Below are 19,577 nucleotides of genomic sequence, written 5' to 3' on the forward strand. Positions count from 1 at the left end.
TTTACCATCAAAACCGGTACCGATGGAATCCTTATGAGCCGATCTACAACTCTATGGGGTTAGAAATGCTAATATACATTGTTATTTACCTCAAGTCTTATTTAAATGTTTGGGAAAATTTTAACTCTCATATTTCCAACTATATAGTGTATTTTCTTCAAAATTAACATTTCTAATGAGTAAATCATCCATTTATGATCATTATTATGCATTTAACGCGATGAAAAATGGAGGTCAATGATGGTCAATGGCACCGGTCAATGGTGGTTAATGGAGGTCAACGTGGCAGCTGTCCATGGCCAAATGCTGTCATTTTTTAAAAAAAAAATTTTTTTTATTTAATTAGGTAATTTTTAGATTAAATTAATTCATAATTTTATTATGTTTTAATGTATTAACAATATTAACATTAAAGATAGTGGGTATATATTTGTCCAAATAAAAAATATGTAATTTCTTTTCCTTTTAAATTTTATGTGAAACCAAACAATAACAATTAATTTTTGTACTCTTTTCCTCTCACCACCTCTCCATTCCTCTTTTTTTTTTTTTTTTTCTCCTCTCCTCTCCTCCCATTTCTTAAAACCAAACACCTCCTTCTTAGGAGGTGTTTGGTTTTGTAAAATGAAAAATTCTATAAATATGATTTTGTTGAAGCCTTAAATAAACCATACAGTCTGTGCCGCGTAGAATGGGATACAGAATTTTGTATTTAGCTTGCATGCAAAATGCAACATGCTTACGTGTGTCTAATTTTCTAAATATCTCATCCATGCGGCAGCTAGCTTAGCCTTTTTATATTGAATAATTGATCATACAAGTGTAGTTTGTTAGTTTTACGCAACCCACGTAAATCAATTTTATTACGCAAGAATTATTGAGAAATCGCAAATTAAGTTGAACTGGTCCATGGTCAGATGGTCTCGTCTCGTCTCGTCTCACCACTTGGTATTGATGCCATGGGAAAAGAGTAGTTGATTACTTGATTTTTTAGACTTGGGGTGGCATTGAAAAAGATTGTTGAAAAGGAATCGAGTGAATCAAATCGAATTAGTTTGTCTTTCTGTACAATACATCCCCCATTATCTAGCTTATTCAGTCTTGAGAATTATTATCTGATTTTGATCCCCCATTTAAACTTTTTGCCAAGACTATCCTAGAAATTGATTTGTTTATCATTGCTTCTTGGTCCTTACGGTCTTTTATGAATCACAATCAATTTAATCATACATAAAAATACGGGTACAAGCTGGTTAGCTTACACGCTTCCTATATAAGAAAGGTACGGGCATCAGATTCAAAATATCCATCCATTCATAATTTAAAAAAAAAAAAAAAAACTCCGGAATTGAACTGAACGAGTTTCAGACATGGCATCGAAAAGCAAGATTCTATCCATCGGCGGGACAGGGTATATCGGTAAATTCATCGTGGAAGCAAGCGTTAAAGCTGGTCACCAGACGTTCGTGCTCGTGAGAGAATCCACACTCTCTGATCCCTCCAAATCTCAACTCCTCGACCACTTCAAAAACCTCGGCGTCAATTTCGTTATCGTGAGTTATCATTTTTTTATTTTTTTAATTCCATTATTTTGACCCGTGGCAGTGTAGTATCTACTTGAAAGACTTAGGTGGCGTTTTTTTTTTGTCTGAAATCTGAATAGACCTGAATTAGTCTGAATTCTGAATAGATCTGAATGTCTGAATTTGAATAACATGTTTGTTTTTTCGTCTGAATATCAGAAAATAAGTATTAAATTGTTTTTTTTTTCAACTTAAAAAGCTAAAAATATGTACTTTTACATTTGTATCCTTATTAAATTTGAATGTCAAATAAATAATATATTAAATACCACAATATTTTAACATTTATAAGTAAAACTATATTTAAGTGAATACATAATTATTTTGGAATTTTAATATATAAAATACCATAAATGTTAAATTTTATCGTATATAATATAAGAAAGAAAAGTAAGGATATTTTTATGTGGGGTAAATGTCTATGGGTGAGTTTGGGATAGACATGGAAAATAAATTATAAAGCAAGGATATTTTTGACATTAGCAAGTAATTGACTTAATTCAGATTTCTCCATTAAGTAAAAAGCCAAAAAAATTGGCTTATTTTATTAAGTCAAAATTATCTAAAAAGTCTCATTAAGTTATAAAAACAAACACCTCTAATTAACTTAATTAATTAAGTTAAGTCACTTTAAGTCATTAAGTTAAAAAACAAACACCACCTTAGTATTTTTATTTTATTTTATTTTATTGGGTGCCGTTATTATTATGCAGGGAGATGTTTTGAATCAGGAGAGTTTGGTTAAGGCGATAAAACAAGTGGACGTGGTGATATCAACAGTTGGTCACACTTTAATAGCCGATCAGGTCAAGATTATTGCTGCCATTAAAGAAGCCGGCAACGTTAAGGTATGACATAATTATAAATATCTTGGATCAGGATTGTGCACTCGCGCACACGTGGTGATTTATTATTGGCGTGGAGCTCGTTGTAGACTAGAGCTCCCTGTTCCGCCAATAAACACCCGCTACATGCACAATTGCGCCCTCAAGATAATTTAATTAACTAATTAATTATAAACACCTATGGCGTGAATGCAACTAAAAGTAGCTGATGTTTGTAAATTATTTATTATTCAGAGATTCTTCCCGTCGGAATTTGGATTGATGATGATCGAATCCACGGCGCCGTAGAGCCAGCAAAATCAACGAATGTCGTAAAGGCGAAAATCCGCCGAGCCGTTGAGGCAGAAGGCATTCCGTATACTTATGTAGCATCGTACTGTTTGAATGGCCACTTCCTTCCCAATTTGTCGCAGCCTGAGGCCACTGCCCCCCCTAGGGATAAGGTCGTCATCTTAGGTGATGGAAATCCAAAAGGTAAAATAAATTAATTAAGCTCATTGTTTTTAATAAGATTGTTGAAAATAACCATGTTTAAGGCTCCGTTTGTTTGGTATATGTTGCGATGTTAGTGTTATGGCCTATTGTAGAATGGATGGTCTAGCAACTTAGTGTCTATTTGGTACTGTTGTTGGAGATTTTAAGATAGAGTTTTAAGTGATTACCAGATACTGAACTGCCATATCATGGCTGCCACACAACAATTTCAAACAGAGCCTAAATAACTTCATTGCAAAATAGTTAAATGAATCTAACTTAGTTTGGTCATTTGATTTTCAGCTGTTTATAACAAGGAAGATGATGTTGCAACCTTCACAATCAAAGCGGTTGACGATCCTTGAACAAAAACCTTTACATTCAGCCTCCCGGCAATATTTATTCGTTCAATGATCTTGTGTCTCTGTGGGAGAGAAAGATTGGCAAAACCCTCGAAAGGGAGTATGTTTCAGAAGAGCAGCTCCTAAAGAATATTCAAGGCTAGTTAAAACTCTCACTTCTAAATGTTATTAAAGAAAGCCGCGAATTTTTGCCTTATTGATCCTGTCTTCTCACTTCTAAATGTTATTAAAGAAAGCCGCGAATTTTTGCCTTATTGATCCTGTCTTCTCACTTCTAAATGTTATTAAAGAAAGCCGCGAATTTTTGCCTTATTGATCCTGTCTTCTCCAAAATGTTGCAGAAGCTGCACCTCCACTCGGGAGGTTGTTATCAATTTATCACTCTGCTTTCGTGGAGGGAGTTCAAACGGACTTCAAGATTGAACCATCGTTTGGAGTTGAAGCCTCGCAGCTTTATCCTGATGTCAAGTACACTACAGTTGATGAGTACCTCAATCAGTTTGTGTAACCCTTCTCTGCTTCCAGCTGCAGCTTGCAGGATCTTGGACTCTGGGTAAATAAATAATGGGCTTGTTGCAATCTTTGGTTTTTATATGTAAAAATTATGGTTGTTGGCCTTACTTTCTTCTGGTTGTCAATGGAATTTGTAAGACCATTTTATGTTTGCTGTGTCAGTGATCAAATGAAGTAGGCCATGTACTTGATCTGAGAATAATTATAAAGCCAACATGGTCAGGTGAGTGCGTCTGTGGGGCTTTTATTAGGGTGCGTGTGTGAGGCTTCTGAGGGGCTTGTGATATGGGGTCTACAGCCCCTAATGGGCACGCGACTGCGTGCACTAAATGAAGTTATTATAAAAATAATTATAGAGTCACCAAGGCAAAAATTAAAAGTAATTTGCCAATAAAAATAGTTAAAAGTAATAACAAGTAGGTAGTATATTTCAAAAATCAATTTTTCATTAATGTTTATAAGATTAAATTTGTTCTTATCTTTCCTTAATAAACACAAAAATTTATCGTTTTGGACTAATTAAAATTTTAAAACTAGCTAACAAGCAAACCGCCATTAATTTTTTTTTCCATTTCTTTAATCATTCTTTTTTCTCTTTTTGACCTTTTTCTTTTTCTTTTCTTCAGTCCTTATTTTTCTTTGCTTTTTTGGTTTTCCTCTAAACTCTTTAAGAAAGGCTGCCAAGCCTTGAAAATATCTCAAAAAATAAGATTTTCTTTCTTAAGATTAACATTTTAACCACAAAAAAAAAACTCTAGTCCAAACATTGAGCACTTACAAATCAAACGATAAAAACCTCTTATTAGTACATTAACCGTAAAATAAAAAAGAATTATCACAAATATTGAAATGTTGTTGTTTGATGCTTGAGATTCTTGAAATGTATGCAGAATTCCGACAATATTTTGTTGAAGCAACTCTCGGAAACTTGTTTGTTGAGATGAAGAGTCCATGGCAAGTAACCAGGCATATTGCAATCCTTGTAATTATTCTGACCGAGAACAATAAAACAAAAAGTGAAAACTGAAGAAAATGATAAGAAAACAATAGAATAATAATATTAAAAACTCGCTAATCTTGCCCAATTTTATTTTATTTTTTGGATAATGTTCAGCGTATACTAGAATCTTTTAGAGCAGAAGCAAAACAGCAACAACTTTTCAAGAAAAGAAAAAAAAAAGAATTATTAAAGAAAATGGAAAAAAGAATTAACGGCAGTTTATTTGATAGCTTTTAGATAGCCAAAACCGGTGAGTTTTTGTGTTTTAATAAGGATAGTTAGGAATAAATTTAATCCTCTCTATAGAATCATTTAGTTACTATGTGTCAAAATCTCCTGTAAAGAATAGGAAAAATTAAATTAGAAGAGGATCCAAATCATCAACATCTTGGAATAAACAAAAGAATCTAAACAAAAGAAACTCGTTTTGCGTGTGAACCAGTTCAAGATAAAGAGCAGACTATTGGAAAGAGACAAATACTACAAGAATAACAAAACATTCTACAGTTACTACATAAGCCTGCAACAATTCATTATTAACTCAAGATTTATTACACTTTTTCTTTAATTTAACAAAGAAACCAAAAATGAAATAAAATTGACAACAGCAATGATATGCTTACAACAATGAGTATGAAACTTAGTACAACAAGGACCTTTTTGCTAATTTTTTCAAATTTTTATGATATTTTAGAATTTATGGGTTTTATTGATTTTGATAAATTGGAGCATTTCTCCATTCATCTTTTCTGCATCTATCCCTAAATTTCTTATCTTTGTAAAGTTTTAACTATGTCTTTGTAAAGTTCTAAATGATTATCTCGTTCATAGAGATCTATAGTTAAATTAATTCTTGTATTTATAATCATTTGTCTCCTTTGAGACATAGACCAAATTTTTTCTTCTAACATTCCTATGTATATTCCTAAGCTATATTTCCAGCTTAGGTACATCTTATCTAGGCTTTCACAAATAAATTGTAATTTGAGATCTGCATCTTGAATCAACATCACCATATTATTATTATTATTATTATTATTATTATTATTATTATTATTATTATTATTATTATTATTGTTATTATTATTATTATCCATTGTTTTATACTCGATTTTGGGTTCTATTACTAGTTGCACTTGTCTTGGATTATTTCAAGGCTAGATAGAATTGATTCTATTAATGCTATCATGTTTCCTTCTTCAAATGAATCGAATATTTTTGCTTTTCATTTCTTCATACAAGTGTTTGCTTGTAATTAATCTAGTTTTAACTATGGAAATTGTATAAGCAACTTGATATTCTTGACTAAAGTCTAGATGATCAATTGCGTCTAGAAATTTATTAACAGATCTTTCCATTTTTATGAAATTGAGTTACTTTTATCACTTCCTATCTTATAACATTTCAGAATACAAACAAGGCCCAACATGCTTCCATTTGTTGCTAAAATAAAAGAATAGAGTTCAAGATTACTAACCAGTGTACATCTCTCGGAATTCTAAGATAGATTCACTAATTGCCCTCAACCATAGAGAGGTCTATGGTCAACTCCGCCATAGCTCCACACATCATATAAGATCACTTCAGCGACTGTTACACAGGCCCAACGCAACATATAGCAAACGGGCCTAAAAGAATATGTCTAAGTGATTTGCTTACAGCTGTCTCTGGAAGAGTGCTTAGTAGTAGAAAATCTTCTTCCTTTAGCACAAGTATTGGCATGTAAGGTTCTTGGTTATTTTCTAAGAGTATATAAGATATCTGGAAGATGACAATTTCGCTCAAAAGAGTTTTATTTATTTCATCATTGAAATTATTTACAGAGGATGGTTACAGAGAATACAGGTGTAGGTGAAGGTTAGGCATGTGATGTCCTTCCCTTCTTACATGCTTCTATTTATAATCTTAAATAGATAAGGTTATCTCTTTTACATGACACTTGTTTAATTCTCTTGGTGGATTGTGGATTCTTTCCTGATAAGGTGACCCTTCTTCTTTTTATCATTAAAGACAGTGGTTGTCTTTTTTTCCTGGTGGTAGACAGCCTTTATCTGGTTGTAGTGCGCTTTATCTTTTTGGAATCTTTCTTTTTGAATTATTAATGCTTTTAGGATAGCACCTTTTATCTTTTCCAATGGTTCCTGTCACATGCCAAGTATTAAATCTTCCTCTAGTGACATGTCTTCCCCACTAGAATCCTTTTTTTATCCTTCGTAGCAGTAGCCACATGATGACTGATGTTTTAGCACCTTGCATACCTCGTGGTGTGTCAGTAAGCTGGATTCCACGAGATTTTCATATATTGCCTTTTTCTTTTTTGATATGGCCTGTCTGGCTAAAATGCTTTCTTTTCTACTTATAGAAAAGATTATATGCTCCTTCGTGGCTTCGTGGAGCCATATTTTTTCCTCACTTATCCTCTCAAGAGATTCATAGAGGACTTTCATTCCTATGGCTCTTTTGCTGGTGAGAGCTTTGGGTTCGAATAATTCAGGATCATAATCATTATAGACTTGATCTATATCAATAGTTGGACTAACTTTTTGCTGCTAATTCTAACTTAAATCATGTGCTGTGCTACCACTTGTTTTCACCGTATTAAGGGCAAGCAGTGATTATCTTGATAAAAATCAGTTCTTTTGTTTTGGATATCCTTTTGTGGTCATTAACAACCTCTGTATTTTTTTTCTAGGAGCTCTTTTATTTTCCTACAATCATCACGGACATAAACAAGGTTAAGAAAACTGTATTCAAAAACCGTATTCAAACATGTCTTTTATCAATTTTGGATAAGCTCCTAGCACAAATTTTATCCTTGGGTATAACCCTGAATGATATGGTATTATAGTCTGGTTATGATGAATCACATAAGTTATTTTACCAATTCTTTTATAATTATAAGCGTTGTCGCTTCCTAATGGATTTTTAACCATAGGAACAGACTGTCCGCTTTTATTATATTGGGGCCTTAAGCTCACTGAAGACCTTTGAGATTCTTCTTTCTTCATATATTATTCTTTGAGATCATTGATTGTGAGAAATTTCTCTAGATGTGTGACCTTTGAGTTCTGTGAAGAACTCTGGGCAATCTGACCCTTAGTTTGATCCTTAAAATGGACCTTTTTTAGCATATTACTAATATATTGTTATGAAATTTGGACTTCTGGATGATTTTGCGAACTTTTCTATGGGCAAAGTTTGCTCAATTCTTCATGGGCATCATCTATCATGGCAAGCCCATTATAAATTATACCATTGCCTTTGAGAAGCAATTCTTGACCTTCAGAGCACATTATTATGCCCTTAATTATTTTGGAAAGACCCTTCTCCATTGTATTCTCGGCTAAGAAAATTTGCAATAGAATTGTTAGATCCTTTAATATATTCAATTTCAAAATCATATTCAGCAAAAAAAACCGTTGCCATTTAATTAATCTTTTATATTGAGGGAGATTAGGCAATTTATTAAATATAAATCCTTTAACTTGAGTGTTATCAGATCTTACCTTGAATTTCTTTGGTAAAAAAAAAAAAAGTAAATTTAGCTATTCCATTTTTAATAGTTAACAGTTCATTTTCATTACTATGATAATTCTTCTATGCGGGTTTGAATGTTCCGGTGGCATATCTACAAATCTTTTCTTGATATGTTTTTAAGACTACACCCCATTAATTATCTGAAGCATCGGTCTCAAGAATTAAATTATCACTAGAAGTAGGGAATCCTAATCTTAGAAGATTTTTACATTTTTCTTTCGATTTTTTTACTACTTTGGTGTGGAGATCTTTCCATGATTTAGTATTATTCTTTTTTAATAATCCTTGTAAATATTGTCTTTCTTTAGCTAAGTTTTCTATGAAACCTTCAGCATAATTAAGATATCCTAAAAATATTTGAATTTGTTGTTTAGATTCTAATTTATTTGGGAATAGATATATTTTCCAAAAATATGAGGTTGCATCTCAATTCCTGTTTCATCTATTATTAACCCTAGAAATTCTATCCTGAGTTTCATTATTTCAGCTTTCTTTTTAGAGAGTAATATTCCATGTTTCTTGCATTTCTCTGCAAAAGAAACGAGATGATTAATATGATATATCTTATTATCTGAAAATATAAAAATATCATCTAAATAAACAATGTAGAATTCATGAAATTCTTTGAAGATTTGATCCATCCTTCTTTCAAATATTTTTGGTGCATTTTTCAATCCAAAAGGCATTACAATCCATTCATACTATCCTTGAGGTGTACTAAAGGCAGTAAGTGGTATACTTTCTACTTTAAGTTTGATATGTCAAAATCCAGATTTGCAATCAAACTTGCTAAATGTCTTTTTATCGGTCACAGAGATAATTAATGTATCTTTATAAGGTAAAAAATATCCATCGAATTTGGTATATTTATTTAATTCTTTGTAGTTAATAACCATGCGAGCTTTTCCTCATTTAATTTCTACATGATTTCTAACCATAAAGGCTGGACTACTATGAGGACTTTTAGATTTTCAAATAATCTTAAGTTCTAATAACTCTTCAATTTTTTTTATCAAATTCTTGTCCATGTTCTTGCTCATCTCTCATAGGCTTAACTCTTATGATAACATTTGGATCTTTTAATTCGATCTTAGCATATGTTTAATCAATTTCTCATAATTGAATTGGGTTTTCACCAAAATTTTTATCAAGTTTTTCTAAAATTTTTTCATAGTCTGACATGATTTGAATGATTTTTATAGTGTAATCAACACGCTGACTGTGTCGAAAATGTAATTTTTGAGTTGTGCGCCTAACAAGGTTATAAATTCTTAGGGTAGTAATGGAATGATTACATGGTGTTGAGAGTAATGGCTTCGTTAGTCATTATATAAATGAATTGACGAAGGAAATTAACTCCTAAAAGTATATATGTTCCCATATGATCATAAGACCAGAATATAGGGATACTTAAGATGTAATCTTCGATTTGGATTAAAGTCTTAATCCTACAAGTCCCTAAGGTGATCTGTTCATCATTTGTTCCTTATCCTTTTAAAGGCTTATAATCTTTCCAATATGGTTTTGGATAAATCCTAGAACTGGCAAAACTAACTCCTAAACCAGTATCGATTAAAGCATGAAACCATTCCAGTTTATGTTTATAATATTGTATAATCACTTTTATATAAATTATAAAAGGATTAGACATATCTTAATATGGTTTGCTTAATTCCTTCAATTGTTATACTCATTTCTCTATCTCCTATACAATAAGGAGAGAAATTATGAAGAAAGTTCATCCCTAATAATAAAGGATTTATTTCTGTTTCATAATATGGTTCTATGAAAAAAGGAAAGATGAATTTTGTTCCTTTTATTTTTAATGGTATTTTACAATATTTTCTTAATGTCTTTCTTTCTCTATTAAATCCTACATAAGTATGAGGTTCAATTAGAATTTTTCTTTCTAAATATTTAATCATTTTAGCATCTACATAAGATTTTGCAGCTCATGTATCAAGGATAGCAAAAGTCTCGTGCCATGATTTTCCATTATTATAGTCAATCTTAATTTTTAGATTTTGATTATTTTTTCTAATTGTGGCTAATATTTCATGTGATGGTGGTGTCACAAGATGACTACATCTAGTAAAACTTTGGGTTCCTCTGAATTTTGGTTCTCTTTTGGGTATAGAGAATGATCTTTTATGTCTTATAATGATTCTTCCTTCTGGAGTATATTCTATAGATTTGGTAGTATTTCCTTTAATCAGAGTAGGTTGACTACTTAGATTCATTTTCCATCCTTTTGATAAATCTATTTCTCTCAGGATTTCAGGATATTTTATATTTCCAACTTTACTAAATAATTTATCTATTTCAATAAAATATTTATTAGCAAACATTTCACTATTTGCTGAATTTGTTAATGCATATTTTATGGCATACGTTATGCTATATGGATAAGACCCCTCATGCATTATATCAAAGTATTTAAAATCATGACATAAGGTTAATGTTTTATTTATATTTCTATCCCTAAGACTTATAGAATATTTAGGATATATCTTAAATATCAATTTTTTATAACTCAAGTTTCCTTGTATTATTCTAGGGACTGCATGTTTTCGATCTTGTATTCTATTATCCAGTACTGCTAAAATTATTGGACTATCTATTCCTTCCCGAAAATGAGCTTTTATCATAAACTGAATTCCTCCAATATGATCATATCCAATTTTGGGTCTATTGCTAGATTTTATCTTACTGATTTTATCTTCTATATCAGTCTTTAATAATAATGGTATATTTGTATTTCCCTTAGCATACCTAATTTCAATATGTTCTTCTCACACAGTAGCACTGAAATACATAACATTTTTTCTTTTAATCATGGTGGCAATTCCTAGAGCTAACTTATTGACTGAAGTCATGGATGATTCTAATCATTTTTTTGTTAATCTTGAGGTATTGTTTTTTTTTTTTATCAAAGATTAATTCTTTGTTAAAAGAACCTTGTTCTTCTAATTCTTCATCTTGATATAAATGCTTATTATCTAATTCTTCTATACTAATTCCAAATATGATTTTGAATCTGAGCTACTTAAAGTTTCTTCAGAAAGATAATATATGCTATCACTTTCACTAATACCTTCATTTTTCTTGTAGAATTTATTCTTATATTTATTTTTCTTGTAATATTTCTTGTTGCCTTTAAAGAATCTCTTCTTTTTGAATTTCTTCCTATATTTATAAGTTTTATCTGAACATCCAAATCTTGGTGGATCTTCTAACTTAGAGCAAAACAATCCTTGATTTAGCCTTTTCATAAGTCTGTTATCTCTTATTTCAGCACACCATTCACTCATTCTATTTCGAGCAAACCTAATCTTATTTCCTAAGGTATCAGTCTCTGTTGTATCTTCATATTTGTTGTTATATTCTAGCATAATCCTTTTCTCCCATGGGTCTGGTATCCTTATAAAATATAGATCTTAGTAATAGCATATGCTACTTTCATCTAATTCACATTTATAATATAATTCTTCAAAGCTACATGTGTATTCTTCTAAATAACATATATTACATATTTCAAGCCTTGTTAGTTTTATTACATTTTCCATCTTTTTTTCACTTTATTTCTTATTGAAAACCAGTTTCTCAATCTTCTCCTAGGAATTCTTTTCTTATTTCATTTTCAAATCTATTTAAAACTTGATCCAAGCTTTCATTTTGATTATTATTTTCTCCATACAATATTTTATTTTTGTTATTATCGTTTAGTCCCATAAACGAATGTGACACTATTCCTACAAATGAAGTTTCAAGGAATTCTATACTATTATTCATATCTATTTTGTTAAATACAAATGCCGTTTTCATAGATTTAACCCAAGCGATAATCGTTTTATCTCTATCTTTGACATAGTCTAAATCTAACCATACTCCATCATGGTTGATTGGTCTCTCTCTATATTTTCCTGGAGTTTTATAATTTTTTTAGGCTTGTTAACCCTAAAATATTGATGTTGTGATCTTTCATGAGCTAGTATTTCTTCTCTAGTATAGGAAGCTCTATTACTAGATTCTCCTTGTTAAAAAACCGTTGGTTTTGATTCATTCATTTTTAATTGTTCTATTCTATTTTCAATATCTCATAAGTTAATGAGTACATCCTCTTCCTCTTCGGATTTAGATTCTTCATTGGATATTTCTGGATTGTATAATTCTTTTAATCCATTGTCTACATTTTCACTTAGCATCCTTAAACTTATTAATTTTTTATCTTCGTTTTTTGTTAAATATTGTCTAGATATTGCTATCATTTCTTTATCTTTCTTTTCGTTGTAGTAAATTATGGTGTCTTGTAAGGTTTTATTTTTTTTCTTGAATTACCATGAGTAATTCTTCCATATTGTTATTTATCTTTTGTATTTCAATCCTTTTGTAGTTTTCTATGAAAAATTATTTCTATACACCTCTCTCCTAATTCTAAATAGGAGAATAGGATCGATGTTTAAATTTCTATTCTTTATTATTTTGAGTTCTCCAATTCTAAATTCATGAGCTCTAGATAAATAAAATTGTTCTAATTGTTTATCATCTAATATCTCAAGTTTTGAATAATAATATTGTTTATGTTTAGTTATGTTATCCTTTATAGTATTACTATCTACCATTAGATTATATCCCCTATTATTAATAAAATAAACAATTGTTTCTTCCATTTTTATATTTTGAACCAAAAATCTGGCTCTGATACCGTTTTTGCAGACAATTTTCAATCCTAAGATCCAAGTAAGGATGTAAATGATTAATCTTTAAAATCTTATGAATATTTTACAATTTTGCTTTTTTAAAACACACAGTTTTATGCTAGGTGTTGTGCAATCTTTTGTAAAAATTCATGAACCAATACTATATTGACTTCTCCTAAAATGCATAGGTTTGTTATGAAATTCTAAGTGTACAACCCAAAAAGTGGGGTGAATTGGGTTTTTAAAAATTTAAGCAATTATAAGTTATAACCACACAAAAATTTCAATTAATGTCTTAATAGATTCAATAACAATAATTTTAACAATCAATAAAGTAAAGAGATGAGGGAGAAGAGAGCAAACATGAGATTTTTACGTGGTTCAGCAAAACCTGCCTACGTTGACGCCTCCAAGCTCACTATGCTTGAAGATTTCACTATCCAAGCATTACAACCCTAAGGCTTCAAGATGCTTACAATTGATTTCTAAGGTTTCCATGGACCTTTACATCCAGAGGTTCTCTCAAACCTCTTAACCAAGTGTTTCTCACACTTACAACCACTTAATTGTGATATTGAAAAAAAGTTACACAAAATTTCCACTCACACGATATATGTGTTTACAACTAAAAGCCTAGAGTGTGTTTCAATGAAAGAATCAAAAAAAAAAAAGTTTTTTTTTTAACCATGCAAAAGTAAGCTCAATGGCCAATTTTTGGATTTCGTTATTGATTGAATATGATTAATCCTTTTGATAGTTAGAGCTGAAAACTAGCCGTTATTGACTTTCTGCACAAGGTCGGATCATCGTTAATACTTATCGAACTGCTGTTTTGACTTGATCAAGTTACCGTTAGGTGAAAATTTAAATTTTCGGATCACCATTTTCGAGACATCGAATTGTTGTTAGTTTCTAGTAACATTGCAAGAAAATAGTTGGCTTACCGTTTTCAAAATGTCAGATCGTCGTTAGTTTCCAAATCCATTTGATGTCGGTTAGCCATTTGCTACATTAACTGCTACATTGAAACTATTTTTTAAAATTATATTTTTGCCATGCTTTCTATAATTATACTGTAGCCCAAATCTTCATAATAATTTACAAATAGGTCCATTTCCAGAGTTTCAAAACAATACTTTTTATTTCCAAAACTTTATGAAATTATACTATAACCCAAAAATATATAAAATATTTCAAATAGGTTCATTTCTATAATTTTAAAACAATACTTGTTGATTTCAAAATTCTCAAAACTTTTTAAATTTAGAGCATTAACTTCAAAATAACCAATTTCATAAAATCATTTTTTTCATTAAGATTTATGAAAAATGACTTGAGCTTTTAAATGCTTAAGCATGCATATATTTAGTCATACTAGCTTTACAACAAATGTAACAAGAGAAATCACCTAAGCTTGTACCTCTAATGCTTGTTCTTGACTTAGTGAGCTTTTTACCTTTGTCTATTTGAGTGCCTTGAACTTGATCTCACACACACACACACACACACACACACACACACACACACACACACACACACACACACACACACACACACACACATATATATATATATATATATATATATATCATTTTATCCTTTTATCCTTAACACGTGGTTTGTTATTATCAAAACTCAAGTTCGTACAAACGCTTAGGCCAACATGTTACTCCCAATCAATTGACTTCTGACATGACTACTTCCAAAATGGCTAGTACCAAAAGGGAATCCCTCTGGGATGAGAATTGAAAAACATGCCTCTTCTAGCACTAAAATTACTCCTTCCACCTATATTTCCACTGTAATGTCCTTAAAATCCTCCGGCATATCCACCTCTTTTAGTATTGCCTCCTATTTGTGCATGATAGTAATTAATTATGCCATAGTTATTATGGTTAGCAAAGTTAGCACAATTTGCATTGAATATGTGTTTTTCATTATGACTTTGTTCAAGTCTTGCCTCTTGAGTAAGCAATAGAGCATATGCACCATCATAATATAACTTGCTAGCAGTAATAAAAGTAGATAAATGCAGATAGCTAGCTCCAAAACTATTGAGAATTTGTTAAACATATCTTTATCAGAAATAGGACTACCAGCACATGTCAATTTATCTGCTATTTTTTTAATCTTTAAGCAATACTCTTCTATGCTTAGTGACTTTTTTTCTCAAAGCATTCATCTCATATCTCAGTTGAAGAATCCTACCCTCATAATGTTGCCTAAACTTTTTCTGTAATGTTTTTCATACATCAAGTAAGGTGTTATAAGAATGAACAAGACCGAGAATACCTTAAGTGATAGAGCTGAGTAACTAGCTAAGTAATGTGTGATCTTGAGATCTCCAAACAATGAACTCAGGATTTTCAATCTGTTAAGTAGATGCAGCAACTGCTCTAGCATAGCTGATGAATCAATGAATTGATTTGGTGCTTCATTTTCTCTAGTTATGTATCCTTCGGTTTCCTCTTATAAAAGCTAGAACTTGATTTTGCCAAAGCATGTAATTTGATCAATCGAATGTGATTGGAGTGATGAAACAGAATGTTGTTTGAATTGATTGATTTGTAGAGATTGCAATTGAATTTGTGCTTACATTGCTTGAGCTTGCCATTTTGGCTCAGATACCATGAATAAATTATTGGAAGTTGAGTTATAGTTGTTGTTTAATAGCTGAGAAAATAGAGGAAAATTCTCTGGAAATTCTAAATGTTTCCTATTGAGCATACGAAAGGTTAACATACTATATATATACAAGTTTCTAAATTGTTTCTAGCTAATTTACAGTACAGCTAATCAATAGATTTGATCCAAAGTAAAACTAATTAGTTTCACACATAAGGAGCACGTGAATCCATCATCGTTGCATAATCGAACATGTTGACTTAGCTGCTGACTTGGCATTGACAGCTGATTTGCTTCTTTTTTGTAACTCTGGATAGTGTGCTTTCTTCACAAGTTTCCCCAAATCTCCATTATGTACAGCTTCTGCAAAAATTTCCTAACCAAACCATTTATTTTAGGGTTGGCAGAAAAGCCCGGGCCGGGCCAGGCCCGCGTCGGCCCGGCCCAGGCCCGCAGCTTGAAATTATGGGTAAGGGCTTATAATTGACTAAGCCCATATGTTATGGGCTTAGTCAAGGGCCTGATTGAAAGCCCGGGCTTAAGCCTGGGCTTTTCAATAAATAATATATATATTTTAAAAAATATATATAATATATTAATATATCAAAAATTAAAAAATAAAAACTTAAAACAAAATAAATAAAAATCCTTCAATCCCGTGAGTCTCTAAGTATAAGTTGGTAAATCCCTAAATCGGTAATATTAATTGAATTGACAAAACAATTATAACATAACAAAACAAATTATAATATTGAACTGACAAAATCCCTAAATCGTAAATCCCTCGTTCCCTCACTTCTCACTCACCTCTCAGTTATCACTCACTGTCACGGCGTCATCGTGCCGACGTCTCACTGTTCTCGCCACCGGCAGCCAACAGCAGCGAGCATCTCCAGATTCCAGCATCGTCGAGCCAGAGCCAGCACCAGCCATCGGCGACCCACCGTCCAGCAGCAGCAGAAACAAATCCCAGCAGCAGCAGCAACAGATTCCAGCAGCAACAGCAACAGATTCCAGCAGCAGCAGCAGTAACAGATTCCAGCAGCAGCAGCAGTAACAGATTCCAGCATCACTGCAGCAGCAACAGATTCCAGCAGCACTGCAGCAGCAACAGATTCCAGCTGCAGCAGCAACAGATTCCAGTGAGCTAGATTTCTATTTTTCTAAAGTTGACAAGTCCCGTGCATTGAGTTCTTTCACTGTTGTGCTTGTAAATGCAGTATTCGTTTACTGCATTTACACTTAGCTTAATTAATTTAATATTTTATCTTCTTTAATTTTGTATAGGTTTATAATGGAAAATGTTTCTGAATCTTCTAATTTTCCATCAAATCCATCTGTGGAGTCGAGGAATTGAAGGATGAGGACGAAGATGGCCCGTAAATATTAGATTAGTTTTTTTTTTTTTTATATTAGTAGTTGATTAATGTTGTGTATGGTACTTGTGATGTTAGTATTTTTATATTTTATGTTGGCTAATCATGTATTAGAGAATTATGCTTAAGTTTTTAGCCTATTGTAGTATTATGTATTGGATAATTATGTTTTGAAAAATTATAATTTTATTTAATTTTTTTAAAAAAAATCGTAAAAGCCCAGGCCCGGCCCAGGCCCGTCAAGGCCCGGCTCCCCCAAAGCCCGCCCAATTTGAATTGGCTTTAAGAGGGCCTGGACTTTTTAAACATTATATGGGCTTGGTCTTGGGCTTGGCAAAGCCCGGCCCAGGCCCTTAAATTGCCAACCCTAATTTATTTGTAATTTCCTCTTGTGTTGGCCCTATGCCATCATCAAGTGGTACCGTGAGAGGATTTCCATCTAGATTACCCTGATCTTTGTCTGAATCATAACTAGTATGCATAGTGCTTTCATCCTCATCACCCTGCGCAGCCAAAACAAAATGCTTAACATTACATATACAGTAAAACCTCTCTATAGTCATATTGTTGGGATTAAACTAATTTTATTAATATGAAGATGTTATAAACTTAATGGAAATTCAGTGACAAATCTATTGATTAGCTGTGCTACTTTGATAATTAATTAATGAAGCATGTCAAATCTAATGCATTGACATTGATAAAAGAGGTAAACATATAATTTAAAAAACTAGTACTTATATCTATCATCTGTGTAGTATTGGGAACATGCAAAGTCTTCTTATTGAAAATCTAAAGAATAAATTATTATCCAAAATAATTTCAGAAAAATATTATATTTCATCTTAAATCTTTCATGTAACATAGCAATTTTTTTTTTTTGCGCAATATACATATTAGTAATACTGTGTGGATGCGTGTTCCTTAAGATATGCTCTATAAAAGTTGTTAACTTATTACAATGTGAAGTTTGTTCTTATTTATAATTGGCTTAAAGCAGGAATAAGATTTTTTGTGACTATTGGACGTTGTTCTTATAAAATGTATCACTACAGAGAGATTTTATTATAATTCTAAACCGAGAAAAGAAAGTGTAATCCTAATAAATCACCATCCATTAGAGCTATAATGAATTAAGCTTTACAAAGAAGAAGAAGAAAGATTACAATGTGAAGGCAACAAGAATCATGACAAAGTGAGAAAAAGAGAGGCCACATAAGCCCCAAGGGAAATTGAAATTTTATAACACAGCCTAATTGCAGAAAGCATAGGCGAAAAACAGGTGCTTGATTGCAAACATGCACACGCGCGCGCGCGCACACACAATTTGACCACAAAGACTGCATACCTTTGAGAGTTGGTCCTCTGGGGCATAGGCATTTTTCGCACGTTTTCGTGCTTCCTCCTTTTATGGCCACGTAGTTTTCGTAAGCTTGATCAAGAAACTCCTCCAATTGTTCATCATACCTAACACCAAAAAAATGTCATAAGATCACAAAGGCATAAGTTGATAGATATATTTTTCAAGATAATGCGACAGAAGATATAGGTAGAAAAGAATTACTTTCTGCATTCTTTATCAGAGTCACTGTCACTGGACAATTGCTCTTGAGTGTCTCTATCGGGTCTCTCATCTTCACAGCCCTCTGCAGTAGCATTCTCATCATCATCATCATATTCAACAGCAGCAAGATCTTTTTTACCCTAAATCGATCATTCAAGTTTATAAAAGAATGAGATACTTGCCTTAGACCACACTTTTGTATTGGACAAAACTAATAAATCAAAATTGCAACTAATATTGTCCTACCCAGCCATTTTTCTTTTATCCTGATGTCAAGTACACTACAATCGATGAGTACCTCAGTCAGTTTGCGTAACCCTTCTCTGTTGAGTTGTAGCTTGCAGGATATTGGGAAATAAATAATTGGCTTGTTGCCATCTTTGGTTTGTGGGTGCGTTTGGGATTGAGGTTGGGCAGCTGTAGCTTAAAAGCTACAGCACTAAAGTGTCTGGTAAACACTAACTACTGTAGCTTTTAAGCTATGTTGATATAATTTTTTACTTGTATAATGAAAAATCTATTATATCTTTAATAATTTCATCAAAATTATTATTTAAAATTTATATTTACTATATATTACTAACTTTTATTTAATACTTATAGCTTTTTTTCCACAGCAGCTATAGCTTAAAAGCTACAGCACTTCAATCCCAAACGCACCCTGTATCTGTAAACATTATGGTTGTTGGCCTTACCTTCTTTTGGTTTTCTATGGAATTTGTAGCACCATATTTTGTCCACTATGTCAGTACACTAGTGATTAAACAAAGTAGTCTCATGTGCTTGATCTAAAAATAATTATAAAGTCACCATGCGGTTGATCTAAAGATAATTATAAAGTCACAAACACAGAAAAATTAAAAGTAATTCATAAACATTTGTCATGTGAAATTTACTTAATGGAAGAGAAATTCTAGGAAACAACTTTATGGTGAGAAAACTCTAAAAATCAAACTGAAAGATATATAATAAATAATTTTATAAGAATTAGGCTATGT

The 19,577-nt window shown here is 31.8% G+C and overlaps 1 pseudogene; it reads left to right on the forward strand.

Moving 5' to 3' along the window:
* Positions 1-1,336: 1,336 nt before the first annotated feature.
* Positions 1,337-3,986, forward strand: LOC18034731 (annotated as a pseudogene).
* The last annotated feature ends 15,591 nt before the right edge of the window (positions 3,987-19,577 follow it).

This window comes from Citrus clementina, unplaced genomic scaffold, assembly GCF_000493195.1.
Source record: "Citrus clementina cultivar Clemenules unplaced genomic scaffold, Citrus_clementina_v1.0 scaffold_8, whole genome shotgun sequence".
Lineage (NCBI taxonomy): Eukaryota > Viridiplantae > Streptophyta > Magnoliopsida > Sapindales > Rutaceae > Citrus > Citrus x clementina.